The sequence below is a fragment of the Canis lupus genome, chromosome 21, assembly GCF_003254725.2.
Source record: "Canis lupus dingo isolate Sandy chromosome 21, ASM325472v2, whole genome shotgun sequence".
Classification (NCBI taxonomy): domain Eukaryota; kingdom Metazoa; phylum Chordata; class Mammalia; order Carnivora; family Canidae; genus Canis; species Canis lupus.
In genome coordinates, this window is record NC_064263.1 from 19,698,714 (window position 1) to 19,725,568 (window position 26,855).

The following is a 26,855-nucleotide window of genomic DNA, read 5'->3' on the forward strand; positions in this document are numbered from 1 at the left end:
CACGCCCTGGGCCAAAGGCAGGCGCTAAACCACTGAGCCACCCAGGCGTCCCAACAATAGGATTTTGGATCTATAAAGGAGATGGGCAAGAAATAATTGACTTAGGCAGACCCGAGGAAGTAAAACCAGAGTCTCAATGGTGAAAGCCTACAAGCTGTTTCATTTCACTGTAGAGCTCCAGGAAAGGAAAGGAAAATTGGGAGCTCAGGCACTTCAAAAAGTAAAGAGTCTGGGTTGGTTTGAATGTCTTAAGATTGACTCATGTGTCCTGCTCTCCTCCTGAGTGCCTGTCCTCTCTCTAGCAAAGAGATGACTGGAAATTTCCTGTCCAGGGTAAATGAGTGAATGAGAAACTGGATGTGGGGAAAACAGCATAGCTAAGGGTAGATATATTGTCCTGAAAACAGGAATGAAAGGAGTAAATGAAATCTGTATAGAAATAGTGAGACTGCTTCCCAGTCTCTTCCCCCTTGAAGCTTCTAGAAAATCTTAGCAGCCAGTCTTGTCCTCCTCAGGAAGAGATTGGAAGGTTCCTTTCTAGTAAAATGGAATGGCCCTTCAGAAAAGACTTAGAGAGATACTGTTAAGGAATTACCAATGAATTAGCCAGGTGATCCTAAAGGCAAGCCCACTAGGCAACAGAGTTTGCTCTTACATGTTAAAATTTCCAATCAGTTTTTAGTTAAATAGGCATGGGTAGTCTAGATCACCTATATCTGATCAAAGCCCTTACAATAAAAAACAAACACAAAAGCATAATACATTTTGAAAGCTCAAAAAACTTAGAAACAATGCAGGGAACGGTAAAAAATTTTACAAAATATATCATTAATATCCTTATACAGATAAAGAAAGATATGTACATGAGACAAGAACTGGAGGCTGTTTAAAGAGAAAAATATTCAAACAACTGAAACAAGTCCTGAAAATTAAAAATATGATAGCAGAAATAAAAATGTCATAAATGGGTTGGTAGACAAAGCTAAGAAAACCTCCCAGTAAAAAAACAGACAAAAATATGACAGGCAGGAAAGGGAAGATTAAAAAATTAGAAATGGTTTATGAGCTCCCATATCTGAATAACAGGAGTTTTGGAAATAGGAAATAAGAAAATCAGCAATGAAATATTTCAAACAAATCCCTCAGAGTTTCTGCAGTAAAAGAACCCAGCAAAAGTTCAGCACACTGGAAGAAAGAAGACTCATGCCATCCATCGTGTGATTTCTGAAGAAATTTTCCGAAGAAAAGAGAAGATCCTAAAAAATTTCAGTGAGTAGTAGATGGAAAAGGTCACAAAAGCAGGATAAAGAGGCAAAAATGGTATCAGAGTTCTTAAGAGCACTGGAAGCAAAAGGACAAAGGAACTATCAATGTCCTTAAAATTATAGGGAATTTATTTCTAACCTGGAATTCTGTGTCCAGCCAAATAAGATCTCAAAAAATTCACCTCCCATATGTTTGTTCTCAGTGTAAAGGGTAAACAAAAAAAAGGAAGACATGAGATCTTGTAAATAAAAGATATGAATATTGGCATGAGATCCAATAAAATTTCCAGGAATACAGTAGAGCCTGACCCTAGAACAAGAGCCATTCAGCAAGGCTCCAAGGCTTGCCTCCAGTTCTTTTGGAACCATTTAGACAAAAGAAAACCACATTTCGATGGCAAAGGAAAGGAAAGCAAAGCAAATATAAGGGATGTGAAGAAACTAGTAGATTATTTGATGTATTGGAATGTACTGAGAGAAGATGTATATAACCTGATAGAGAGTTTGGGGATGAAATGGTGACAGGTGTCTAAAACACTAAATGATTCTAAAAAAGAGAGAGAGGGAGAGAGAGAGAGAAAACCAATTGTTAACTCAAGAGGAAGCAAAAATTAACATAAGAAAGTACTTCACAGTACACTATATGGCTCAACTCAGAATAATTGTTACAGAATCATAATAATGGAAACACGAATGTTTAAGCAAAGATTATGAAGTAAGTACATTGAGAGGATGAGAAGAAGTCTCTGTCCAAAGAGGAGAAGGACAGTTAAATTATCATCTTCAATAATATAAAGTACATTGATAATAACTAAGAATTGAAAATTTAGAAATTGCAGTAGAAACACATTATCTAGTGATATGGAAACAAAAACCAGAAGAAACAGCTCAATTAGTTTAAAGTGGCTGCCTCTGGAGAGGAAGACCAGCAGGTGGAGGAGGAGATGAAGAAGAAGGCAGGTGGCTACTATTTTGTATTAAAATCCTTTTAGAATATTTGACTTTGAAAATTATGGAAATGAGTTACTTTGATTAAAAATAAAAATTGAATTGAAAAATAAGTTTTAGCATTTTAAAAAAGATCTTATTTATTTATTCATGACAGAGAGAGAGAGAGGCAGAGACATAGGCAGAGGGAGAAGCAGGCTCCATGCAGGAAGCCCGATGCGGGACTCCATCTCAGTACCCTGGGATCATACCCTGAGCCGAAGGCATATGCTCAGCCACTGAGATACCCAGGCATCCCAAGTTTTGGCATTTCTATGGGCTTCCAAACCTTATGCTAAAGAAAGATGGTTCTGAGGATAACATTCTAAGCAGCAGCAGGCAGGACACTGCAGGGTCTTCTTGTCTTACTATAAAACAGAAGCATAATAACAATCACCCAGAGCCAGATATTATTCTAACCAAGAAGTCAGTAGCCCTGGGGTGCCTAGGTGGTCAGTCAGTTAAGTGGCTGACTCTTGACCTCAGCTCAGGTCAGGGTTGTGAGTTCAAGCCCTGTGTTGGGCTCTGCACTGAGCATGAGGCTACTTAAAAAAAAGAAGGAGTCGGGAGTCATGAGTTCTAACCTTGATTCTATCATATATGATCCTTTTAAACCTCTATTTTCTTTCTTTCTTTTCTTTTCTTTTTTTAGATTTTATTTATTCATGAGAGACACAGAGAGAGAGGCAAAGACACAGGAAGAGTTAGAAGCAGGTTTCTCGCAGGAAGCCTAATATGGGACTCGATCCCTGGACCTGGGATCACACCCTGAGCCAAAGGCAGATGCTCAACCACTGAGCCACCCAGGCATCCCAAACCTCTATTTTCTTTTCCTATAAGACAATATTCCTATTCTGATGCCTTCACAGTGCTGTGATGATCATGAAAGATAATGGATGTAAAATGCTTTGTAAATTGTAAAGCACTCCACAGATGTAATAGAATATCATTATTCTACCCACATATAAGATTGGCAGACAGTTTACTATATTGTAATTTATACCATCTGGTTTATTTTTGTTTTTTAGCGAATTTTTTCTTATAGCAAAAATAAAATAGGTTTATTATGGAAATTTTATAAATACTAAAAAGCAAAAAAAAAAATAGAAAAGAAACCAAAGGAAAATAAAAATTACCTTTAATTGCATCATCAAGAAATAACCACTGCAAACTTCTATATTTTTGATATATACATATGAAATAAATATTTATGATTTATATATACACTTGATTCCCACTAAAATAAATATTGTGGCTATTTTCACAAAATAATAAATATTTTTATATATAACATCATTTATTATTTGTAATGGAAGGAGAGAGATATAGATAGAAGACTGAAGAAGTTAAGTAAAAACTGAATTAGAAATAATGGAATGAACAGATAGTGAATTTTCCTTTTTAAAATATTACCTAAACCTGCCAATTGAAAAAGGCTGTAAATAATACCAGCCCAGTAGCAACAAGCAACTTCTAGTAGCAAGATTGTGGTTTCTAACTACCATTTCCCACTAAAAAAACAAAACAAAACAAAAAAACAGGGTATTCCTAAAATGGATGCTTTCATATCTGAAACAGGATAGGTACAAGATGAACCTGAAACACCTATTATTCCAGGGTCTGCAGAGGTGGAGAAGGGGAAGGAGGCTATCAAAGACCTGGGAGTCAATATGAAGATGTTCCTACTGGCCAAAGATGGGGCAATTTGAACATCAGTATGAACAATAACTAAAATGAAATGAAAATACATCAACCATATTTAAATACATGAACTCATAATGACACTTAAAAAGAAAAGGAAAAGAAAAAAACCTCTTTGATACCTTGGGAGAATACTACAGAACCAAACCATTCTTTGGGAACCTGATAAGTAAAAGGAAAGAATCAAACATTTATTCGGCCTCTTTAGGTCAGCAAATAGTTCAAGAGAGGAAGTTTTTCTCTATAGATGTATTCCAGTGAAGAAGGAATGAATATCAATGAATCAGAATATGACCAATAGAACCTCTAGGTGAAGGATGAATCTAGTCAATAAGCATCACAGGTTACTAACATCACAAAGACAGATGGCAGGACACAATAACATCTAGACAGTCTTATCCAAAAGAATTAACTCTGAATTCTAGAGAATCAAGCTTCTTTAGAACTAATTACTAATTTACAGGAAATAGAAGTTGTAGAAGAATGGTTACCAGAAGAGTGCATTCACTAAATTCAGCTTTTTTGGAGACTCTCTTGGACAAACAACCCTGTCTTTGTAAGAAGTAATGTACAAGCAGGGGTAAAAATAAATGGAGGAAAGCCTATCAGAAGAGATTTAGTAGATACATTAGCCAATTGCAATGCATGAAGTTTATTTGGATACTGATGCAAACAAACTGGAAAAATACAAATTTACGAAACAATCAGGTCATTTTGAATGGTGACTGGACCACTGATGACATTAAGAAATTATTGTTGTTTTAAAATGTAATAATAGGGACAGTGGATGGGTGGCTCAGTGGTTGAGTGTCTGCCTTCGGCTCAGGGCGTGATCCTGGAGTCCTGGGATCAAGTCCTGCATCAGGCTCCCCACAGGGAGCCAGTTTCTCCCTCTTTCTATGTCTCTGCCTCTCACCCTGTGTCTCTCATGAATAAATAAATAAAATATAAAAAATAAAAATAAAAAATAAAATATATTGTGGTTATTTTTTTAAATAGTTCATATTTTTTAGAGATATTTACTAAAATATTTATGGATAAAATGAAATGATGCTTGGAATTTTCTTCAAACTAACAGGGGAGGCAATAAGTGAGGAGGAATATAGATAAAACGAGATTGGCCATGAATTTTATAATCATTAAAATTAGGGGCACTTGACTGGCTTAGTTAGTAGAGCATACAACTCTTGATCTTAGGGTAATGAGTTCAAGCCCCATGTTGGGTGTGGAGCCTACTTAAAAATAAAATAAAATAAATAATTATCACTGAAATTAGATGATGGGTATAATTTATACACCAAACTTGTATTTGTCTCACATTTTCCATAATAGGTTAAAGTCACAAAAATATGTGCTGTAAATTCTTTCCAGTTCTTTAAATATTCTTCTCATCATGGTCTATAATAGCTATATAACAGTTCATTACACTATGATTATTTACTAATTTGTTGACAGATTGTTTCCAATTTGTTGCTGTTACTAACACTAATAAAACTCTTTTACAGAATTCTTTACATAAGTCCATCCATGATTATTTTCTCTTACTTAACTCCCTCAAATGTAGACATAGATTCCTGGACTGGAAACTTCACACAATGAAAAGCTTTTGGTAAATGTGTCTATACTCTCTTTTGGAAAGGTTTTGCCAATATCTACCCATTGGCGGTATAGGGAGAGAGAGTATTTTTTGGGCATGTCACATTTCTCTAATACTTTCCTCATTTGATAAGCAAAAGAAAAAAAAAGAAAAAAACACTTTGAATATTATTGTATCTTGCAGTTTTTGGAGGAGTTACAAGTGAGTTAAATATATATCATGTGCTTAGCTTTGTACTTTTTAGTAAATTAGCTTTTTTATTCTTTGCCTACTTTTCTATTGAGATGTCTTTTTCTTATACATTTGTAAAACCTCATTATATATTAAAGATAATAGCACTTTTTTGTGTATGTTTCAAATACTTCCTCAACATTTTATTCCTTTGATTCTTGTCTTGGTTTTATAAATATACAAACATTTCAAAAATTTTATAGTCAAATTTTTGACATTTTTCTTTAAAATTTTTTTCCTTTTTATATCACATTTAAACATGACTTCTTTCTTCATCTCTAAAATGATGTAAATTGTCACCTGTTTTTCTTCTAGAATTTTCCTTTTTTATATTCAGTGTGAAAAAATTTAAAGGGATATTATAATGGAGAGGGATCTAACTTCTTTCCCTCCAAAATGATTTGTTGGTTACAATGGCACTGTAACTGAAAGGTTCATCCTTTCCCAACTGATTTGAAACTTCCACATTTTTTGGGTTGCTTCTTTTTAAGAGTCAACAGACTTGACAGTTATAAATCTCTTATTTAACATTTTTGAGCAGCCACTGCTGATATCAGGTTAAGTGCTTGGCATTTATTTAAATGAATATATCACAATCACCATGATTGCTGTGGTTAAATTCAGATGGTATATCTGTATAATGAAATAGTATGCAATTATAAAAAAAGAATGAGAAGGCACGTATTTCTAACACATATTGTTATATGGAAAAAGTAGCATGCAGGCCAGAATAGTGTTTATTTGGGAATTGATATTAACTCTACTCCTTTTGTCCCACAGGCTGGTAAGGCCTAGGAATGTTGGATTAAATCTGACTTGGGAATATTAATATATTTTATTTTATAGGGCTGTTATAAGAATTAAAGGTATGACTATGTATAAAGCATTAGGTAAGCATCTGGCATCATAGTCATTAGAATCACCCTATGGAAGCTTTGGTAATTTAGTGAAGGCCTTTGTGGTTACTTTTGTCTTTATGTTCCTTTGTTACATTCTTTTTTGTTTTTGTTTTTAAGATTTTATTTATTTATTCATGAGAGACACACAGAGAGAGGCAGAGACACAGGCAGAGGGAGAAGCAGGCTCCATGCAGGGAGCCCGATATGGGACTCTATCCTGGAACTCCAGGATCACGCCCTGAGCCAAAGGCAGACGCTCAACTACTGAGCCATCCAGGCGTCCCTGTTTCTTACATTCTTGATTACCTCTGGACAAATGGCCTCTGGACCAATAAACAGTTCTAGTAAAGGCTGGAGACTTCTAAGACTAGGAAATGGATCTGATTTAGCTTGGAGAGGAACAGCATCTGCCACCTAGTCTAACCCGCAGAAGAAAAGGCAAATTCACATCAAGTGCAAAAGAAGTCTGTTAGGCAAGTAAGAAAAGAGGACAAAAATTAGCAAGAAAGGAAGCCTTGGCTGAGGCATCCTCTTTGGAAAGGATCACATGGCCTTAAGCACACAGGAGGAAAGCTCTAAGAGACCCCCTTTTGAAGAGACCATTGCCAGCAGCCCTTGGAAGGGAAATGTTATGCAAGTGATGTCAGCTGATACAACGCCTCTCTGCTGTGAAAGCGGGGGCGACCTAATCAGAGAGGATGCTTCCACTGTGGAATTCTATCAGCTAGTCATCTTGACCACAACAGATGCTGCTATTTTCTGATCAGTGTTTGCCCTGTTATCTGGGCACAAACGTCCTTGGAGGAGCACAATCAGAACCATTATGTGCTCCTATGAATCTCAGCTCCACTGCCTGAACTACATGCCCCCCAAAACAGAAAGCAAGCATTGGTAGGAGATGGAATAAACTCATGTGAATTACCCATCTTTCACAAGTGCTCGTGTATACACACCCACAGGCCCTTCACCCCCGAAGAAGGATGGGAGGCAACATTCATTCGCTTGTTTCAGAAATATTTATGGAACTATCTACTCTGTGCCAGGCTCTATACTAGATGCTGGGGATCACAACAGTGGCCAAGACACTCATGGGACTTACTCTGCAAGTTATATTGCAACTTGGGCAGATCTTTAAAGAAAAAGTAAAAAAACTCATACACAAATAATTGCAGCTTGTGAAGTACACGATGAAGGAAATAAACAGGAGGTGATCATGGAAAGTCACACGATGGCCTGCTCTAGACAAGATTAACCACAACATCAAATGTACTGTAGTGGTTCATGGGAGAGCTCACTTCACTGCTACTGGTGTTAATCCCATCCATCCAACCATCCATCTATCCATCCAATACAGTATGGTGGCTAAGAGCCTATACTCAAAACAACCTAAGCTGGAATCTGGCTTTGCCATTTATTAAACATTAGTGACCTTGGACAAACTACTTAACTTCTTTACATCTCAGTTTTCTCACCTATGGAATAAGAGTAATAATCATACCTACCACATGGTGTTGCTCTTAAATTTAAATGAGATAATGTCCTTTACAGGACATTGCCTTTAGGCCTGCGCACAATGCTCAATACAGGCTAGCTATTTTGTTACTAGTATCTGTTCCTTCACTCCATGAAGGAATATTTACTAAGAACCCCTAAGTACTAAATACTCTGCTGAACATTGGAGTGAACATGGGGAAGGAGAAAGATCCAACCATTTCTCCAAAGGAGAAGATGTGTGAGAATCCAAGTAGAGGCTTCCTCCTTTTCCAGCAGACATATTCAAAAGCCATTGTTAAATCCCCAAATACTAGCTTTGATTTCCCTCAAGACAGAAAGGCAGCTCACAGGGTAAACTGAGTTACCTGCCAAAGAATAATAACTAGCCGCACTCCTTGGCTTTTAAAAGTGGGGTTATGCTGGGAAAGGGATGGTCCTGGGAATTCTGGAGAGGAGGGTCTCATTCTGATTCTGTTGAGCCAGAGCCACACACACTCCAGTTTACTCACCCTCCCTCCCAAGTTACCTTCAGGAGTTGATGAGAGAACTCATATTGGAAGTGCCACAGCCACATAGAAGGCTTTCCAAAAATGTCTCCTGTTCTGTCTTTAGTTCTACCCACTGTTTGCCTCTTTGGGTTTCTGTTCTTCCCTGCAAACTGGAAGTAACAGGATCCTAGTGGGAAGGACGGCAGGGGGTACAAGGCTTGAGTGAATCAACAGATGTGGAGGGCCCTTGAAAATGTGACGGCTCTGCTTGTGTAAGGTATTATTACCTGTGCACATAGTAAACATTTCTGCGAGATGAAAAATCACAGATGTTGAGGGAACTGTAAAGTTCTGTAAATGGGGAGCCATTTACAGCGACCTTTCCTAAGAATGAGAACATTCTTGGGCTGGCACTCTTCTTGCCCTCTAATTGTGAACATTTGATGGCACTTATCAGTGGGTGTCCAAATCCTATGTAACCAGTTTGTGTATCTGATGTAGTGTCAGACAACAGGCACGAAGCATTGCCCCTTGCCCCCAAGTGTCTCCTTGCCTGAAATACCTGCTTTCTGAAACGATTTTACAGTAACTGCCAGTTTATGAAGAGAAGAGGTTTTGCAAATAAATACATTCCCTAATTAAAACTTGCCCTTTAAAGACTCACACTTTCTGGGCCCCACTACAGGTTTTCTTTTCCTTGTAACGTAGCATAGAATCAATAAGGGCAATGCGAACGTCTTTAATATATACAGTTTCAACAGCTCTAATAACATATCTGCCTACGTGAGAAAGAACGCCTCCTCCCCCTCTCCAGCCCAGCTGATAATTTCCCCTGATTTGTTAAATGCCCTCTTATTTCACTCTCAAAGATAAAGCTTAAAAGGCAGTCTTCAGGGGGAGTGGGAAGGGTGGATTGAAAAGCAATAAAGTAGAAGAGGGGGGTCACAGCCATATTTTTTAAATGACAGCTTTTAATTTTTGTTATGAAAGTAATGAATGTTCATTGTGGGAAAGTTAGAAAGTATCCAAAAAGCCTGAAGAAGAAAATATATATTACTCATAATCCTATCACCCAGAGGCAACCATTGTTAATATTTGGCATGTTTTTGGTGGTTCTTTTTTTTTTTCCCCAGATTTTTCTCCGGGAAGATTTTTTATGCACTTAACAATTTTGAAGTCTGCTTTTAAAAAATTTTACATTGATGGCATTGACATTTTTCCACAGCCTGAGAAACTCTGCAAAGAAAGAACTTTACAGTGGCTATATAATGTTCTGACAAGGCTGTCCCTCAACTTACTTACCAACTACTTGACCATTTAGGCTGTTTCAATTTTTTTTTCTTGTTATTGCAAATAAGGTACTGCTATTATATCTAATCTATTGGTTTTGTTTGCTTCTCTGGGTAATGCGTGGGCTGGCAGTTTGGAGGGTCTTAGGCTGGGTTTCCTGTGGCACAGAGCAACCATCCAGGAGAATATCAAGCTGCTACAGAGTTAGATTACGGCATGGTAACAACTGACCTTAGTCTTCCCTCTACAACCTCTGCTTTCTCCTGAATTCTCTTGACATGGAAGCAGACAGTCCCACCCTCCACCCAGATACCCAAGCTTGAAAACTAGGAGTCCCTTTGGATTTCTTGCCCACCCCCATTCAGCCAGTCACCAATAACTGTTCATTTTATACCCTCGATCTTTCTTAAATCTCTCTTCCCTTCTCCATCCTCACTGCAATTGCCTGAGTGTACCTAAATGATCTTAACCGAGCAGCTCTGGTCTTCTCGGGCCTTCAATCCATTTCTCTACACTGCTGCCAAATTGTCTTTTTCAACTACTGAAGATCACATGGCTCCTTCTACTTAAAAGTCTTTGATAACTCTTTGCTCCCGACCCTCACCCCCTACCTAAGCTTCTTTTTAAAAAAATATTTTATTTAAATTAAATTAGCCAACATACAGTATAACACCCAGTGCTCATCCCATACGTAAGCTTTAAGATGTTTGAGCTCCTCAGCTTCATTCGAGTCCCTTCAAGATCCAACCCAACCTACTTGTCTAGATGGTCCCAGGCACTCCCTGCATGTGCCAACTCTGAGGCCATAATGTGCCGCATGCTTTTTGTTCATGTCCCTGTAGGTTACCTTTATTTAAAAAGCGCCTCCTTTCCCTTACGGCCTAGCTAACTTTCTTGTCTTCAAAATTCAACTTGAATACTACCTCCTACAGGAAGTCTTCCCTTACCCACCAGGATTTGGTTGGGTAATCTTCTGTGCTCAGACTCTTTCTGTCCTTTAGGCGGAAACCTACCATACTGTGCCTCTCTTTGAAGGTGGGGATTTCTTCATCTTTAAACCTCTAAATACTTCAGTCATGTAGGTCTTAAAAACAAGGAAAGTAAAAAAAAAGAAAAAACAAACAAACAAGGAAAGCCTTCTCCATAAATACAGTGATTATCAAGATAAAGAAATTCACATTTTCCTATTAATGTCCCAATCCAGGACCCATGTTACCTTTATTGTCACGAGAGCTAAGCCTTTCCTTTAATCTAGAACTGTGGCAGAGTCTTTCTCTTTCGCGGTTTTGGTGTTTTTGAAGAGAACGTGACAGTTATTTCATTGAACGGCCCTCAGTTTGAGCTTGTCTGATGTTTCTTCATGATTCGATTCAGATTATTTATTTTTGGCAGGACTACCACAGAGGGGAGGTAATGTCCTTTTCAATGGGTCACATCAGGAGGCACATGATGTCTACCGATCACATTACCAGTGATACTGACTTATTAATTACTTAAGGCAGAGTTGGCCAGGTGTTTCAACTGTAAAATTACTGTTTTTCTCTCTCTGAAATTAATCGAGGATTCTTCGAGACTATGCAAGGTATCTTGTTTCTCATCATACTTTCACCTGCTAATTTTAGCCAGGGCCTCTGGTTTCCCATCAGTCAAATGAGGCGCACAGAATGAACAGTCCAGAATGAAAATTCCAGAATTGTCATTCAAGGATTCTTTTATTATCCCCTCTGCCATGGACTTCATATTTGGAAAGATTCTGTCCACCAAACAAACGATATTTCTCAAGGTATATGTGACTCATTTCCCTATTACACATTCACCAGACATGTCTACTGCACTCCGCGCTCACAAAGGCAAGGCTTGTTTGCCTCACCACTGGATGCCCAGAGCCCATGACGGTGCCAGCCACAGTGTAGGTGGTCAACAAATATTTGTCAAAGGACCGAATCTAACTGTCAATCACAGCTTGTATAAACCATTTGATATCTGCAGTGAAGACAAAAAGTTGATAAACGCTATCCAAAGGCAGAGACTTGACATTCTAGTTAGTCTCCTAGGCTTTGTCACTGGTCAGTGTTCAGTTATGAAGATTTTAAAAATAGATTGAATGGAGGGCACGGAAACCTCCCATCCACTCTTACCTCTGTCCCTGACTTTCTGGGAAGTCTCGGTTAGGAGATGTTGAAGGGGCATCCCAGCACCCCAAGTTTATAATCTCTGTGATGTTTCTGTAATCAGCAGACAGCAACCGGCTAGACGGTCCTCCTGGTCATCATACAACAGAGTTTTTAAAATATCCTAGACCTTGATTCACCCTTCTGTAACATTATCATTGTCACATTTCCTCCTTCCCTGCACACTTTAGGTCGTGGAGATATAATGTAGTGGATCGTGAAAGGAGTTTTAAAAAAGGTTGCGGGAGGAGAAAGGAAGTCACATTGTTTGAACTTCAGTTTGTCCGGTGCTTTCTTTGCTTTGTTCCCTCTTTTAACCCTCACCATAAGGGGTGGATAGGTATGACCTTCCATTCTACAGATGAGAAACCGGAGGCAGGGCCAGAGGTCACGGAGAGCACGAGGTCACAGGGCTAACATGCAGCGGGGCTGCGGTGGGAATTTTCTCCAAAGCCCTTGCAAGTTGCCCCTGCGCCAAGCTGCCTCTCCCACCCGGCGAAAATGCCCTTCTCTAACTGTGCTGGCGATCACAGTCCAGAAATGCGAAGGACAAATCTCTTGGACCACGTTCTCTGCAGTTATTTTTTAAATGATTGTTATCACGACTGAGTAGCTGTTACCATGGTTTTAGGGAAGTTGTCCGAGGGAGGGCCTTTCTTTGGGCATCTTGCGAGCCTGAGGAAGGAACTCAAGTTCTCAGCTCTTAATTACCTCTGGCTGTGCTGCAGCAGCAACGCGAGAGGGACTGACCCCGGAAAAGTGTCGAGGGTGTGAAATAGCATCAGGGGGCGGCGGGGGGGAGGGGGGAGCCGCCGGCCCAGGAGCCCCCGGGGACCGGCGAAGGGGGTGTGTGCTGGGGGGGGTGGGGAGGCAGGGCGAGGGGAGCAGAGGCTGCACCTCGGAGGCACGGGGGAGAGGGCCTACGCGGGAGGCCAGAGAACAAAAGGCAGGGGGAGAGGAAGTAGGGGAAAGTCGGGACGAGGAAGGAGAAAGTTGGAGAAGGGCCTGGAACAGCGAGCGGAGACGGTAAAAGAGCAGAGCGAGAGAGACACTGAACTGAGACTACTAGGAGGATTCGAGAAAGAAAAGGCAACACAAGGGAGCGAAGATGGAGAAGGGAGCGGAGTGCAAGGAGGCCAGGGGGAGGACGCAGAGCCCGGGCGCGCCGGGCGGCGGCGAGGGCCCCGGGAGGCCGCGCGTCCCCGCGTGGCGCCCCCGGCTCCGTGGCGCGGCCCTGCCCCGCGGCTCGCCCGGCCCCGCAGGGCTGGCTCCCGCCTCCCATTCATGTAACCTGCGTGTGCGTGTGCGTGTGCGCGCGCGCGCGTGTGTGTGTCTCGCTCGCTCGCCCTGTGTGTGTGTGAGAGCGAGGGTGGGGGACGGAGGCAGGCGGGCGAGCGGGCAGGGAGGGGAAGAAGAGGAGGGAAGCTATTAAACACACACTCACACGCGCGCGCTCGCACGCAGCCGCCCCAACCCCCCAGAAGCCTCGGGATTGCAGCTGTTTCATGTGGGGCAGCAGTGCTGGCAGGGACGCCGGCCGGGAGCGGCCGGGAGCGGGAGCCGGAGCGGGAGCGGGAGCGGCCGGGAGCGGGAGCGGGAGCGGGAGCCGGAGCCGGGCCGGAGCCGGAGCCGGAGCCGGAGCCGGAGCCGGGCGTGCGCGCGCGGCTGCAGGCTCGCTCGGGCTCCGCTGCCCTCGGGGGCTGCTGCTGGTCTCGCCGGAGCTGAGCGCGGAGCCGGGACCCGCTCCTTCCTGGGCGCCCTGCTCGGGCTCGCGGAGCCGAGGAGCCGCGCCGCCGAGCCTCGCTGCCGCCCTCCTCCCCGCGTCCCCGGCGGTGGCAGCCTGCAGCCACGGTAAGGCGGCGCGCTCCGCTCCACGGAAAAGCGCCTTGGGGACCGCGGCTGCGTCTCGCCGGCTCCCCCGTCCGTCCTCGCTGGTTGGCCGCGGCGGGGTCGGGGCCGCTCGCGCGGACGGCCGGGGGCTCCCGGGGACGCTCGCCTGCCCCCTCGGCCCGCGCTGGGGGAGCACGGGAGGGAGGCTGCCCGCGAGGCGAGCCGGTCTGGAGCCCGAGCCCCCGTCGCCGCAGCCCCCGGAGCCCGCCGCGGACTAGAGTCCGGGAGCCGAGGTTAGGGGAGAGCCGGGAGGCGGGCGCAGGGGCCGGGACTCCGGACTGCGGGTGGGAGCGAGGCGGCGCGCGCGGGTTCGCCTTCCTCCTCACCGGGATCCCCTTCCTTCCCCGCCCCAGCCCCAGCCCCAGCCCCAGCCCCAGCCCCAGCCCCAGCGTCCGCAGCCCCTCTGCAGAACCAGCCTGCCTCTGGGCCCCGGCGGGCGCAGGAGGAGCCTGGGAGGAGGCGCCGGGCTCTGGCGGCTGCAGCCTGTCCTGCGGGGCGAGCGCTGGCTGCAGCGGCCCCGTGCGCGCGGCGCGGGGAGCGGGGGAACCGGAGGGCGACCCCGGCCCCGCGCCCTCTGCAGCCCGCGCGGCTCCCCGGCCCTCGCCCGCCGCCCTGCAGCGGCGCGGACGTTGCCTTCCCGGTGAGTGCAGGCTGCCGCCGCGGGTGGACGCTCAGAGCGCTCCCGCGTGAGTGTGACTGCGCGCGCGCGCGCGTGTGTGTGTGTGTGTGACTACTCGCACCCCCGGCTCGGACAGATGTGCTCTGGCTCCGTCATTTTCCTCGCGTTTTAAAAATGCAGTCTAATGAAGGAAGCAGACGTGAAGGTGGTATTGGAGAGTGTGTGCGTGTGCGTGTGTGTGTGTGTGTGTGTGTGTGGTACGCGCAAGCAGGGAATACACAGCCAGCCACGGGGGGCGAGGGACGGTTCCACCGGTGAGTCCTCCTTGGCTGGCAGGTGGGGAGGGCTGCGCTGGCCGCGGGCCGCCCCTTCTCCTGTCCCCGCCTAGGCGAGGTTGGAAAGTACTGGAAATTCAACTGCGTGGTCTCTAACTTTGGAAGTTGGCTTCCCTTTCAGGGCGACACGTTAAGGCGATTTGTGCACCCTGGTACGTGCGGACGAGGGTATGGCCGCTGGGTTGGGTAAAGAGCCCTCTTCACAGCCGTGCCAACCTCCCCCCACCCCGGTCCGTTTCTCTGTCTCCTTCCCACCCACCCCCAGCCCTGACGACGTTTGTAGAAATGCAGTTATCCGTAAGCCACCATTGCCGCGCAAGGGGCGCATTAAAGTAGCCCGGCTTTTGGTAGACCCTGCGTGCACCCTTGGATGTGACGAGTCCACGCGATCGCCTTGCTGCTTTGTGGAAGGCGGCGGCGGGCACGCTTGGGATTCGAGTGCGGGGGCGAGAGGGTGCCCAAGTGCTGAGCTGTGCGGCCGTGCACGCGGGATCCGCCGCGCGGCATCGCGGGCAATTATATAAACGGGCTCAGTGATTACCCAGCGCCGTAGTGCGAGCACCGCGTTCGCGAGAGGCAAGACTGAAAGTTTGCCTGCGTGGGGAATGTAAGTACCGGGGCGCACCCATCCCGGGACCGGGGCCGGGGAGCAGGGAGACACCTGGCAGCACCACGGCGCCCACTTCCTGGGTCGCGTTGGGTGCTGATCCTACTGTCCCCAAAGAACCGGTTATTGAGCTGGGAATTGAGTAGAGGCTCCGGGATTGGTCAGAGAGAAAAAGCCAGTCAGAACCCAGGGCCCATGGAGTCCCCAGAGCCCGAGCCTGCCTCGGGAGGCGTTGGGAGACCTTGCAGGGGATGCTCTTTCAGGAAACTAACTTTGCCTCCCGGGGAATCCCGAAGCCTCGCTTCTCTGCCCCCCTGATCTCCTCCAACCCGTCGTTCACACCCAGCGCCTGTCCTTCCTGTGTTTAGGAACCTGCCTGAGCTGTTTGGTTCACCTTGGAGATGCCAAGCCTGCCAGCCGTCCGGACCCGCTCTGGCGGGGGTTAGGAGGGAGAGTGCTGGCCTCCGCCAGGCTTGGCCGCCCCTGGGCACCCGATGCTGGCTTCCCGGGCAGGCTGGGCGCCCCTGGGGTAGGATGGGGAGGAGTGCGCTGCAGGGCTTCCGCCCCCTCGCTGCGCAGTTTGCTTCTGTGGCGACTGCTTCTCAGAGCTGCCGCAGCCTGTAGCGTGTCGATGGGCTTTGACAGAGGAACCACAGTAGTGGAAGTGCTTTAAAATCGTTGTGGGTTTTTTTTCGCCTGTAGAGGGATAAGGCACCCGAGCGCTAGAGGCGTGCGGAACGCTGAAGTCTGAGGCTCAGGGGCGCTGAACTCCCTCGCCCCGCCCCGCCCCGCCCCCGCCCCCCACCCCGCAGGCCGGAGGCGGTGGTGTGCCCGGGTGGGGGCAGGGTTTTGTTTTTGCCACATTGCTCCGTCCCGAAACCCTGCATCCCCTTCCCTGAAATCCCGGGGCTGGGGCTGTCTGAGTGTGTCCCGCGCTGCAAAATAAATCCTCCCTGCGCAGACCTGCGGGGCCGGTCGGATTTCCTGCCGCTGCCATGATCCTTAACAATGCGACTGCCTGCCAAGCCCGCGCTCCGCCGCGGGAGACTCCCCAGGTGCCGGCCGGCCGCGCCGTGACCTTGCCGAAGGCGCCTGTGGCCCGGCGGCCGGGGAGGCTCCGGGCGGGCCGCGCGGGTCCGCGGGGGCGGGGGCGGGGGCGGGGGGCGCCGGGCCAGGGCGGGAATCCGGCGGGGCGGGGCGGGGCGCGGGGCGCGGGGCGCGGCGGCAACCTGTTTCCCCGCGCACTCGCGCTGCTCGGCCTCCCCGCGGCGTCTCGGGCGGCGCGGGCCGAGCCCCCTGCGCTCTCCGCCGTCCTCTGCGGGGCCCCCGCCCCGGAGCTCCCGGGAGGGCAGAGCAGCGCCGCAGTCCGCCGAGCCGGGCCGCCGGGTGGGCGGGGCCAGCGCGGGAAACCCGAGCCCCGGCCCCGCGGCGCCCCCCGCCCCGCCCCCGCCCCCGCCCCCGGCCCGGCCCTCCCCTCCCCTCCCCGCCGCGCTCCCGCCGCGCTCCCGCCGCTCCGCCGCGCCGCTAGCCCCGGAGCTCCCCTCGCCGAAGTTAGGAGGGATGTTTTCACAGGTGGTGGTGGAAGCAAGTTTGTGTGCGCGCGCGTGTGTGCGCGTGTGTGTGCGCGCGCGTGGGGTGAGGGGGAGCGCGCGAGCGCGAGGGAGCCTGCAAGTGGGGCGAGCGGCGAGGCCCGGCTTCGCGCAGAGATGGACCCCCCCCCCTTTGTGGGCGATGTGAGGCGTGGTGGGAGAACCCGCCCTCCTGGGGACGGTGGTGATGCGCGTCGGTCCACGGCGCGGACTGGGCCGGTCTGAGCGGGCTTCCCGGGGCGAACGAGCGCAGCCCCCGCGGAGCCTGGCGTGCGGCCGGGCCCGGTGAACGCCCCGAGCTTGTCCAGGCAGAACTTAGGACGTAGAGGGTCCCGCGGCTTTAGGGGGCTTTAGGGGGCTGATCCAGGGAAGGGGTTACTCCCAGCTTGTGTGTTTAAGTGAGCGGGAGCGGAGTGGGGGTTGGCGTGTGAATTCACCGTCTTCGGAGGGTGGGGAAGTTGTCAGGGATGGAGGGCATCGGTTTTAGAGATTTCTTGGATCCGTCTGCCAGCTTCCTATGCGGGGATGGAGGGTAGAATGGGGGCCCCAAGCCTGCAAACCGCCCTACTGGACTGTGGAGGTGGGGGAGGGTTAGCCTTGGTCCCTGCGGGGCGGGGGATCCAGGGAGCAACCGAAAGGAGTGTCATCAGAGGGCAGCTCTGCAGCGAAGGAAATAATCTGGAATATGAGGTAGTGAGCTCCCCACCGAACAGGTGTTGCAGTGGGAGGTCGGCTATTGCAGTAGTGGGCGGTTTGGATCTCCAAGGGCTCTCCCCCGATGGATCGGACTCTCTGTGGTATAATCTCTTTGACCCTACCTGGTTTTGCGGGACTAAATTGATGGGGTGTAACTTTAACTCCTTTATTTACTGGGTAGAAATCATGGCGATGTGGCCTTAGGCAAGTTAGCTTTGGAACTTCTGTTCTCTCCTGTAAATGGGAAGATATTCTCTAGTTTACGACAAAACAAGGATTAGTGTCACAAAACGTCACTGAGGATCATTCCCTTGCGCTTCCTTCATCCCTTTCCAGCTCTGTGCACTTGTTGGGTGGGGGTTGGGCAGGAAAATCAACAGCCCAAAAAGTACCAGCATCTACAGTCTATTTAAAAACAGCCCAAGTGCTTGAAACAAAAATATCTTCTCTTTTCTTAGAAAAGTCATTTCCAGTTTTGTTAGAATTTCTCCCTCATTGAATCCCTTTTTATGACAGAATTATATCCTTGTGCAGATTGGCATGTTACATAACCTGATATTTCCAGATCAAGAGTTAAAAATATGGGAAAGAGGGTGATTAGGAATTTAAGACAAAGACTGCCGGACACCACAAGCAAGGGACTCAAGTAAGATGCCCTCTTACACTCTTTAACTCAGAGGGGTTGAAGAAAATGAGATTGAATATCACCTGGTTTAGATCCTCACCTGGGTACTCAGCCCCCTAGCCAGTTCCAATAACCAGCCACTCTGCCTGGATCTCCAGCTGGCCACTGTTCCTGTCCCCATCTCCCACATCCATAAATCTCAAACGGGAAACAAAAGAACAATGGGATTTAAATCACCTCCTTGCAGATTTGATTCCAAGAGCCTAGCGGGGTAAATCAACGTCAATTCTAGATCTGAGAGACCGATTTTTACCTGCCTTCTTACATGGTTTATCAGGCTGGCTTATTGTAGCTGAAAGCTGAATCACTCTATCTTTTTCTCTGCACTGACAGACTGCTATGGAGGCCACTTTGAAAGTGACATGTGCCCCAGTTCCCAGGATGTCCAGCATATTATGGATCCCTGAATGTATAGTTTTTCATAAGAAAAGCTTCTAATGAAACAGTGTTAAGTGTAGATTCTTACATCTTCAGGTCCTCTGGGCCTTATATACTTATTAGTTTGTTACAGTTCTTAAACTTTTATTGTCTTCTAATTATCAAAGTATATATATATATATCTATATATATACTTTGATAATATATATACATATATATATATTCACAGTTGCACGGTAAGGCAATAAGGAGAAAGCAGAAAATAAGTTTCACCACATTTTGAGTTGTAACTTGTGACTTTATGCATGTAAAAAGATGAGATCATGGTCGTAATATACTGAATATGTATTTTCATTTAATGATAAGTCTTTCCATGTTATGACATTTCTCCCTATGGCGACATATTTAATGGCTACATAGAACCTCAGTGTTTTAATGTGCCATAATTTATTTAAACAGCACTGAAATTTTTTGACTTCTTGCTTATTTTTAGTTGTTCTTTTTTGATTGAAACAAAGCTGCAGTAACCACCCTTGTACACACTGTGTAATTTTATTATTTCCTGAAGATAAATTCCTAGAAAGTAGGATTGCAGGGTCACAGGCATATGCCATGCTAAGGCTTCTGTCACACACGAGAAGCAGTAGGCTTCTAGTGATTTCTACTTTGTCTTTTAAACCAGAATATGGCTGTTTACTTTGCAATCCCTTATAGGCTTGGGAGCCTGGGTAGTAGAGGGAGGTGAGGGTGACAATCAAACCTCAAGCCAGGGATTTGCATAACTTTGAGCTGTTCTGCTGAAGTGATAGGCAAATCCTTTCTGGAGAACATTTTTCTTCCCTGGCTGTTTACGAATCATCACTTTCTGTAGCGCTTCAGCCAGCAATGGAGTTGAAATATGTAAATATGTCCCTCTGTATTGTAGGTGGGGCTGGCTCCACAGTGAATGACAAACAGTTCCTCAGAGAAGTGTATGTGTCTAGCATTTGCTCAGGCCGTGGATTTCACCCCTCCCTGCCCTTCCCCCATCCCTTTTCCTTTGGCTCAGAGGCCTTGGAATGGCCGCCTAGGAAATCTGACAAAGGAAACAATTGGGACTACCCACAGCAAGCTTATCCCCACCCACTGCAGGGCATTTTGCTGAAAAATCCGCCCAACTGTCTTTCTTCATGGTGCCTGGGCACAGTAAAAAATTAAATTAATGTGCCTACATGCTGTTTCCAAAGTGGAAATAGTTGCACATATCTGTCCATCCTAGTATGGGCCAGTTCAATGAAAGGGTGTATTTGTCAGTCTTGCTTTCACGTGTCAAATTTCTGTGACCCAGAAAAGATTTGTTCCCTGTGGTTAGATGACTCGTCATCTGACAAAGAATTCAGTGGAGCCACGGGGGGAAATCCAGTCCTCCCATTTCTAAGGTGTCCCCGTACTCAGCAGGAGACATCAGGAGTTCCTTTAGATCAGAGAGAGGTCACCTCAGCCTTGTACGGTGGTGTGGTCACCATGGAGGAAACCCACTCCACTGGTCGCAGACTCTGAATTCTGACAAGTGTTTAGATGCTGCCTTTGATACTGACACCTCTCCAGTTTCACTAGGGAAGGCAATGGAACCTTTTTTGTCCTTTGTCATGTTCTGAACATCAAATCAGGGCCTTTCTTTTATTTGGAAAATAAAAAAGGAAACAGGACATAAATGTAGCAGGATCTCAAAAGCAGTTGTGCAGTGCCCCCTACTCCCTGTCCTCCTGAGTCTTGTGTTTGCTTTGTGGACTGGGCGGTAGCTTATTGCTTGCGCCCACAGTGGGAATGATCCTTAGATTCAACTGATATATCATTATAATCCTCAAGAACATTAGGTTTTAAGAATGTTTTCTTTTAAAGAGCTGAATTTCCTGCCGTGGAATGATTGTCGATTCTAAAAGTCTGGTCTTTGAACCCCTTGAAGTCAAGCAAAAGGGTTGCAGCTAACACATTATGGCTTAGGGTAAGACACTTACCCATTCTTGGAATCAGTTTCCCTCACTATGAAATTAGGTTGTGAGGGGAGTGTGGATTTGTGTTTTGTAAGGTAGTACTTCTCAAACTTTTAATATGTGTGTACATCACCCAAGAGTCTTGTTAAAGTTCAGGTTCCGATTCAGTAGATAGGAAGAGGGACCAGAGTCTGCATTTCTGATAAGCTCCAAAAGGATGCCATGATGCTTGTCCCTGGTCCCCACTTTCAGTAGTAGCCAGGTTTCTAGCTACTTCCTATCTGACATTATTTCAGAAAGTGGTAATAATGACCACCAGATGTCAAGAGAAGCTGTCTTATGTTTATAGATTGGCACTATTAAGTATTAACCATTTTGGATTTTGAGGATTGGCATCTTTCAGCAGGCAGAGTAGGGAGGGACACAGTTCTTTCATCCAGTGGTTGTCGAGGTGGTAAAAGGATGGGGCAAGAGTCCATCAAACACATGCTGAGTGCCTTCTGTGTGGTAGGTAGCTGCTGTTACTCCCATGCTCTAGGTGAGGACACTGAGACTCAGTAAGGCAAGCGATTTGCCTAGGGTCGTCCACCTAGGACTAGCATTGGATCATAGGCCTCTCTGGCTCCAAAACCCTTGTTTCTTCTAGAATAGCAACTTTATAACTTTCTGGAATGCCATGTAATTATAAGTGAGTGCTTAGTAAAGTGTTTTTCTTTAAAAGTCTTTTTACCAGGTCTACTTTGAGAGTGGATGAAGACATTTAAAAATTTGCTTCATTATCATGCAAGCAATGAAAGTGCTTAAGAGCTTAAAAATAATTTGTTCAAGTTGGTTAGATATCCGCCCTCCCCAGTCTTGTTTGTATTATTAATTTACTCATCAAACTGTGACATCAAAACCATTGTGAAGGTACTTTTCAGTATCTTCTGATTGGTGGAACCTTGCAGATGAAAGGAGTGTGTATTGATGAGGTCCACAGTGGAAGGATCTAGTTCAGAGTGAGTCAGAAAAACTAGCTCTTTACTGAATAAACTCAGCCCTCCTCTGGCCTGTGGATGAGAATTGTTCATTTAAATGTTTTCTTAACGTGCAGTTATTCTGAGAACCAGTCAGCAATGCAGCTCTTTGCAAACATTAATTAGGTGATCTTCAAATCACCCCCACATGGCAGATAAATGGCATTAAACCTGCATCTGAGAGAACAAATGGACACATGGAGATGAGGATGGAAGTGGCAAACTTTTGCCTTGCAGGACTTACGGTAGAGAGAGGTGGAATTAAGAGCTTACACAAGTTTATCACTTAATAAATATTTATTGGGTGATGCTCTAGATATTCCAGAGCTGCACTGTGCAGTGTGGTAGTCACTAGTCACAATTTAAATTAAATTTAATTAAAATTAAATAAAATTAATAATTCATTTCCTCAATCACACTCTCCAGATTCCCAGTGCTCAATAGAGGATAGTGGCTATCATATCAGACGGTGCAGATATGTAATTGCAGAAAGTTCTATTGTGTAGTGTTGGTCTAGTAGCTCAGGATAATGAAAGACTAATGTAAAGATCTCTGCCCATGTAGAACTCTCATGTAAAATTCCCTAAAACAATAGCTGACATGTGACAATCGTATAGCCCAAGCTGTGGCTGAGTAATGAGTACCCCAGTAGTGGTTAGGGACCTGGCTCCTGGAGCTGAGTGTCCTAAATTCAAATCCTGGTTGAGCCACAGACTGATGAGGTAGGTTATCAAACATTCTATGTCTCTTTGCAGACTCATGCTACTATTTTTCACTTCTCTTATTAGCCAAGATTATTTCTAAGATGATGCTAGATTCTGGAGAGGGTGCTGGGAGACAGGTACTCGCCTTTGCTGCTGGTGGAAATGCAAATTAATATACCCTTTTAGGAAAGCAATTTGGCAATAACTGTCAGTAGTCCTAGAAACACTTGTTCCCTTTAGCTCAGTATTCCAATTCTAGGAATCTAGCCAAAGAAAATAATCAGAGATGGGCAGAAAAGATGTCAGAATAAAAATGTTCATTGCCGTGTTATTTATAATAGTGAAAAAAAAAAAAGATAAACAATTGGATCGGACAAGTAAAATATGGCAGCCAAACAGTGGGATATTATGTAAAGATTAAATGTCATTTTCAAACATGTGTTTTTGTGACAGCAAAATGCTAAAATAAAATTATGTTTTAAGAAATAATGCTGTACTCTTAAAATCCCAAATATGTTTTTTAAAGCAGGCATTCATTGAAGTGGGACTAAAAAGATATAGACAAAGTATTAAAAGTAATAACCTGTGTATTAATAGTATTTTTGATTGTCTTGAGACCATTGTTTTAGCTTTTTCTTCTAATTTTTTTTTAATTTTTTTACCTTTTTTTTTTTTTTTTTTTTTAACTGAACCAATCTATAAAGTTTGGCAACCCGGTGCCCCGAGCATTCCAGCTCTGTCCTCTTTCTGCTATATTGTGTGGTCAGAGACTCCCTGCTTCTCTTAAGCTACCCTTTGTAGCAATTTTGGAATTTCTAGTTGATCCATTTGTGTTTGTAGACCTTCAAGGCAAGGATGTACTTCCTAATGTCCAACCTTAATTCCTCTTTATGGCCATTTAAGTCCCATTTGACCGTGCACCCTGAGGTGACTCAGACTGAGCAGCATGGAGTCTTGGGAAGAACATCAGCTTTGAAGCCTGCAAGACCTAGGCTCAGACCCTGACCTTCATTTCCTTACTGTATGACCTTGAGCAACCCTTCTGTGCCTCCACGTTCTCCTCTATAAAATCGGGAAAGCAGTAGATCCCATCTCCTATCACATGGCTGTGAGGATTAAGTCAGTAGAACATCTGGCACACACAGGTAAATAAAGACGCAAATGACTTCAGGGCCTGGTGCACAGTGCAGTCTAGAACATAAGCTAATTTATTCCCCAGCAAACTCGTGAAATCAGCAGAATCCCCACTTTCCAGAGGGAGGAATGGGGCGTCTGGTGGGCACATGACACGGGCTCTGTCACATGGATTTATGAATGGCAGAGCTGGCGGTGGACCCAGTCTGGCTGCTGTGGAGTCTCAGGCCTTCTTTGGTACAGGCTCACCAGCTCCTTTCCTTGGTTTCCCTGGATGTGCTTCATCCTCATGCTGTGTAAGCGCTTCAGCATTTCCCAGCCATGCACTCATCCCTTTCAAGGAACAAATAAGACAGAGATTCCTTTTTGGTACGTTGAATGATTATAACAAAGACCTGCTTGACTAAAAAAATAGCCACGAGCTGCCTAGTAACAGAGGCAGGGATGCTCACCCCAGAACCATTTCCTGGGAAGTATATAAGATCCTTGGCCCTGGAGACTTTCTGCCACCAAAGATCTGCCACACTTCACATGTTGGCAGAATGAAAGAGGTACCCCATTTGTGGACAGCCCACACTTTGTGGGACCTTAGGCAAGTTATTTCCTATCTCCGAGGCTTAGATTCCATATACATAAAATGGGGATAATGATGAGGGTTTGTGAGGGTTGGTGGCAGAATTGTCATGAAAGAATGTCCGTGGCAGTTTTGTGAGACCTTGTCATTGTTGAATCAGCATCATTATTTCCAGAACCTTTGAAGTAACTTATTTCGGGACAGCTAAGTCATGGGGCCCTTTTTCTCCACCCGGGAAGGTCCTCCCATATACTTGATTAAGTGCTTCCTAAGGCCATATAAGACAGGAAAATGCCAGCAGACTTGGGCTTGAATTCTCTGCTTTGTCATCTGGTAGCTGCATGAATTTAAGCAAGTTACTTAGATTCTCTGAGCTTCCATGAGTTTTTCATTTATAAAATGAGTTGGTGTGGGATTCTTGGAGTAATTTGCACAGTGCCTAACAGGCAATATCTCTTTGTGACTGGTAGCTCTTGGCTTTGCTATTTTTCCTGTGACCTCCTCACCCACTCAGCTCCTGGTCCTCTTGGTTTTTGTTTCCAGAGCCTTGACTATACTGTCAACACAGGTCAGTGGTGGACAATGCTATGGAGGGGAGACTGAGAGGGTCTGAAGGAGCCCTCCTTCAGATTTTACGGTTTTGGCAGGTCAGACTCTGAGAGGATCTCTGGCATCCCTGCCTTTTGAAAAAACGAGGTGTCTATAGAAAAACCAAAATGCTCTAGATTTAGACTGGTATATCCTGGTTCTGATTCCAGCTCTGACCCTTTGTCACTCGGCACCAGCTTGTTCATGATGATTCCTATCTGCTTCTCTGAGCTGCTGTCAGCTGCTAGACTTTGAGTTGGAGCCCAGTGCCCAATACAGTGGATCCCAACCCTGGTTCTGCATTAGCATCACTTGGAAGCTCTTACCAAACACCAGTGCCCTAGCCCCACCCCAGAGTGCTCTATAACAGCTGGAGCTGGGGCCCAGGTGATGCGAAGTTACAGCCAGGATTGAGAAATGGTGCATAAGGTAGAGCCTCATTAAATGTTCCTTCCCTCCCTTCTTCAAAGAAGCATAAAGGGATCCCATATTGAGTAATTTATGAAGAAGGTGACCTAATTTATTTGAGCCATGGGACTACAGATATAGTAATCAAGGCTTCTTTCTCATTGTCTCCCTGCCTCCTGGCAAACTGGGGCATCTGGGTCAGAAAAGTGTGGCCTTCTCATTCAGCCTGTTTCCTCATTTTGATGCAGTTGCATTCTGAGTGCTGAAAAGGCCTAGCTAGGCTTTGCCTAGAGATATTGTGATATTCCTTTGACCTGGTTTTACTCCTTTTATGTACACTTCTGGGCAAAGCCCTGTTAACCATTCACACACAACCTCCACCCAGCCAGCAAGGCCTCAGGATTCCTGGCGTAGAAGAGGGAGTATTTGGTCTCTGCTCCCTATGAAAGCCTTATCCTATGGTAGTAGCTCTCCAGGATTGGTGCCAGAGTTTTGACATTGCCCAAAGGCCTGGAAGCCCTGCAATTCTGGATGGTTTGGGTGATTTTACATCTTCTAGATAATTAATATTTGCTTGCTGCCTTTTTTTTTTTTTTTTTTTTTAAGATCATTTCAAATTCACCTCAAAGGGGGAGTGCTGTATTCTGGAGACGACTTTGTAATTTAATGTGGATAGACACTGCCTGAGGACTTGTTAAAGTGCCGGTTCTGATTCAGGGGGTGGAAGGAGGGAAGCCTGGGATTCTGCATTTCTAACAAGCTCCCAGGAGATGCTGATGCTACTGCTTCAGGTCCCATAGGTTCCAAAATTTGATCTTTCTTCCTGCTACTGCCTTCTCTTCCTTCTCATCTCTCCACGTTTGGGAGTAGCAGATGTGAAGTGCCGCAGAGCGATAGAGTCCGTTGGTTTTGCACATCTCTTTGTCAGCATGGTGGAGTCCTCACTGGTGGCAGCTGCACTGACAGTAGACACACTCAGCAGTGGTCATTCTCATGGTGCCACAGAAGGATTCCAGTTCTAGGTATTCTGCTGTATTCTTCAGGCTTCTTTCCACATTCTTGCCAATGCTTGTTGTTTCTTGTGTTTCCGATTTGGCCATTCTGACCGGCGTGAGGTGATAGCTCATTGTGGTTTGGATTTGTATCTCCCTGATGATGAGTGGTGTTGAGCATCTTCTTATGTGTCTGTTGGCCATTTGTATGTCTTTGGAGAAATGTCTGTCCATGTCCTCTGACCATTTTTTAATTGGATTATTTGTTTGTTTGTTTTTTTGGTGTTGAGTTGTATCAGTTCTTTATATATTTTGGATGCTAGCCCTTTATCAGATATGTCATTTGCAAATGTCTTCTCCCATTCTGTAGGTTGTCTTTTAGTTTTGTTGATGGTTTCCTTCACTGTGCAGAAGCTTTTTATTTTGATGTAGTCCCAATAGCTTATTTTTGCTTTGGTCTCCCTTGCCTCGGGGGACCTATCTAGAAAAAAGTTATTATGGCCAGTGTCAGAGAAATTACTGCCTGTGCTCTCTTCTAGGATTT

General features: G+C 45.7%; 1 protein-coding gene across 3 annotated transcripts in view; it reads left to right on the forward strand.

Annotated features, from left to right (window-relative positions):
- TENM4 (teneurin transmembrane protein 4) overlaps nucleotides 1–26,855 on the forward strand; it is a 2,722,049-nt gene that overhangs the window by 1,970,805 nt on the left and 724,389 nt on the right. Inside the window, exon 1 of one of the 3 annotated variants that reach the window (XM_049099079.1) lies at nucleotides 13,838–13,974. The exons of 1 other annotated variant lie outside the window; for it this stretch is intronic. The gene's annotated coding sequence lies outside the window, so the exon portion shown is untranslated. Of the gene's footprint in view, nucleotides 1–13,837; nucleotides 13,975–15,504; nucleotides 15,575–26,855 lie in introns of those variants that run through there. One more of the 3 variants, XM_049099078.1, reaches the window with a different exon arrangement.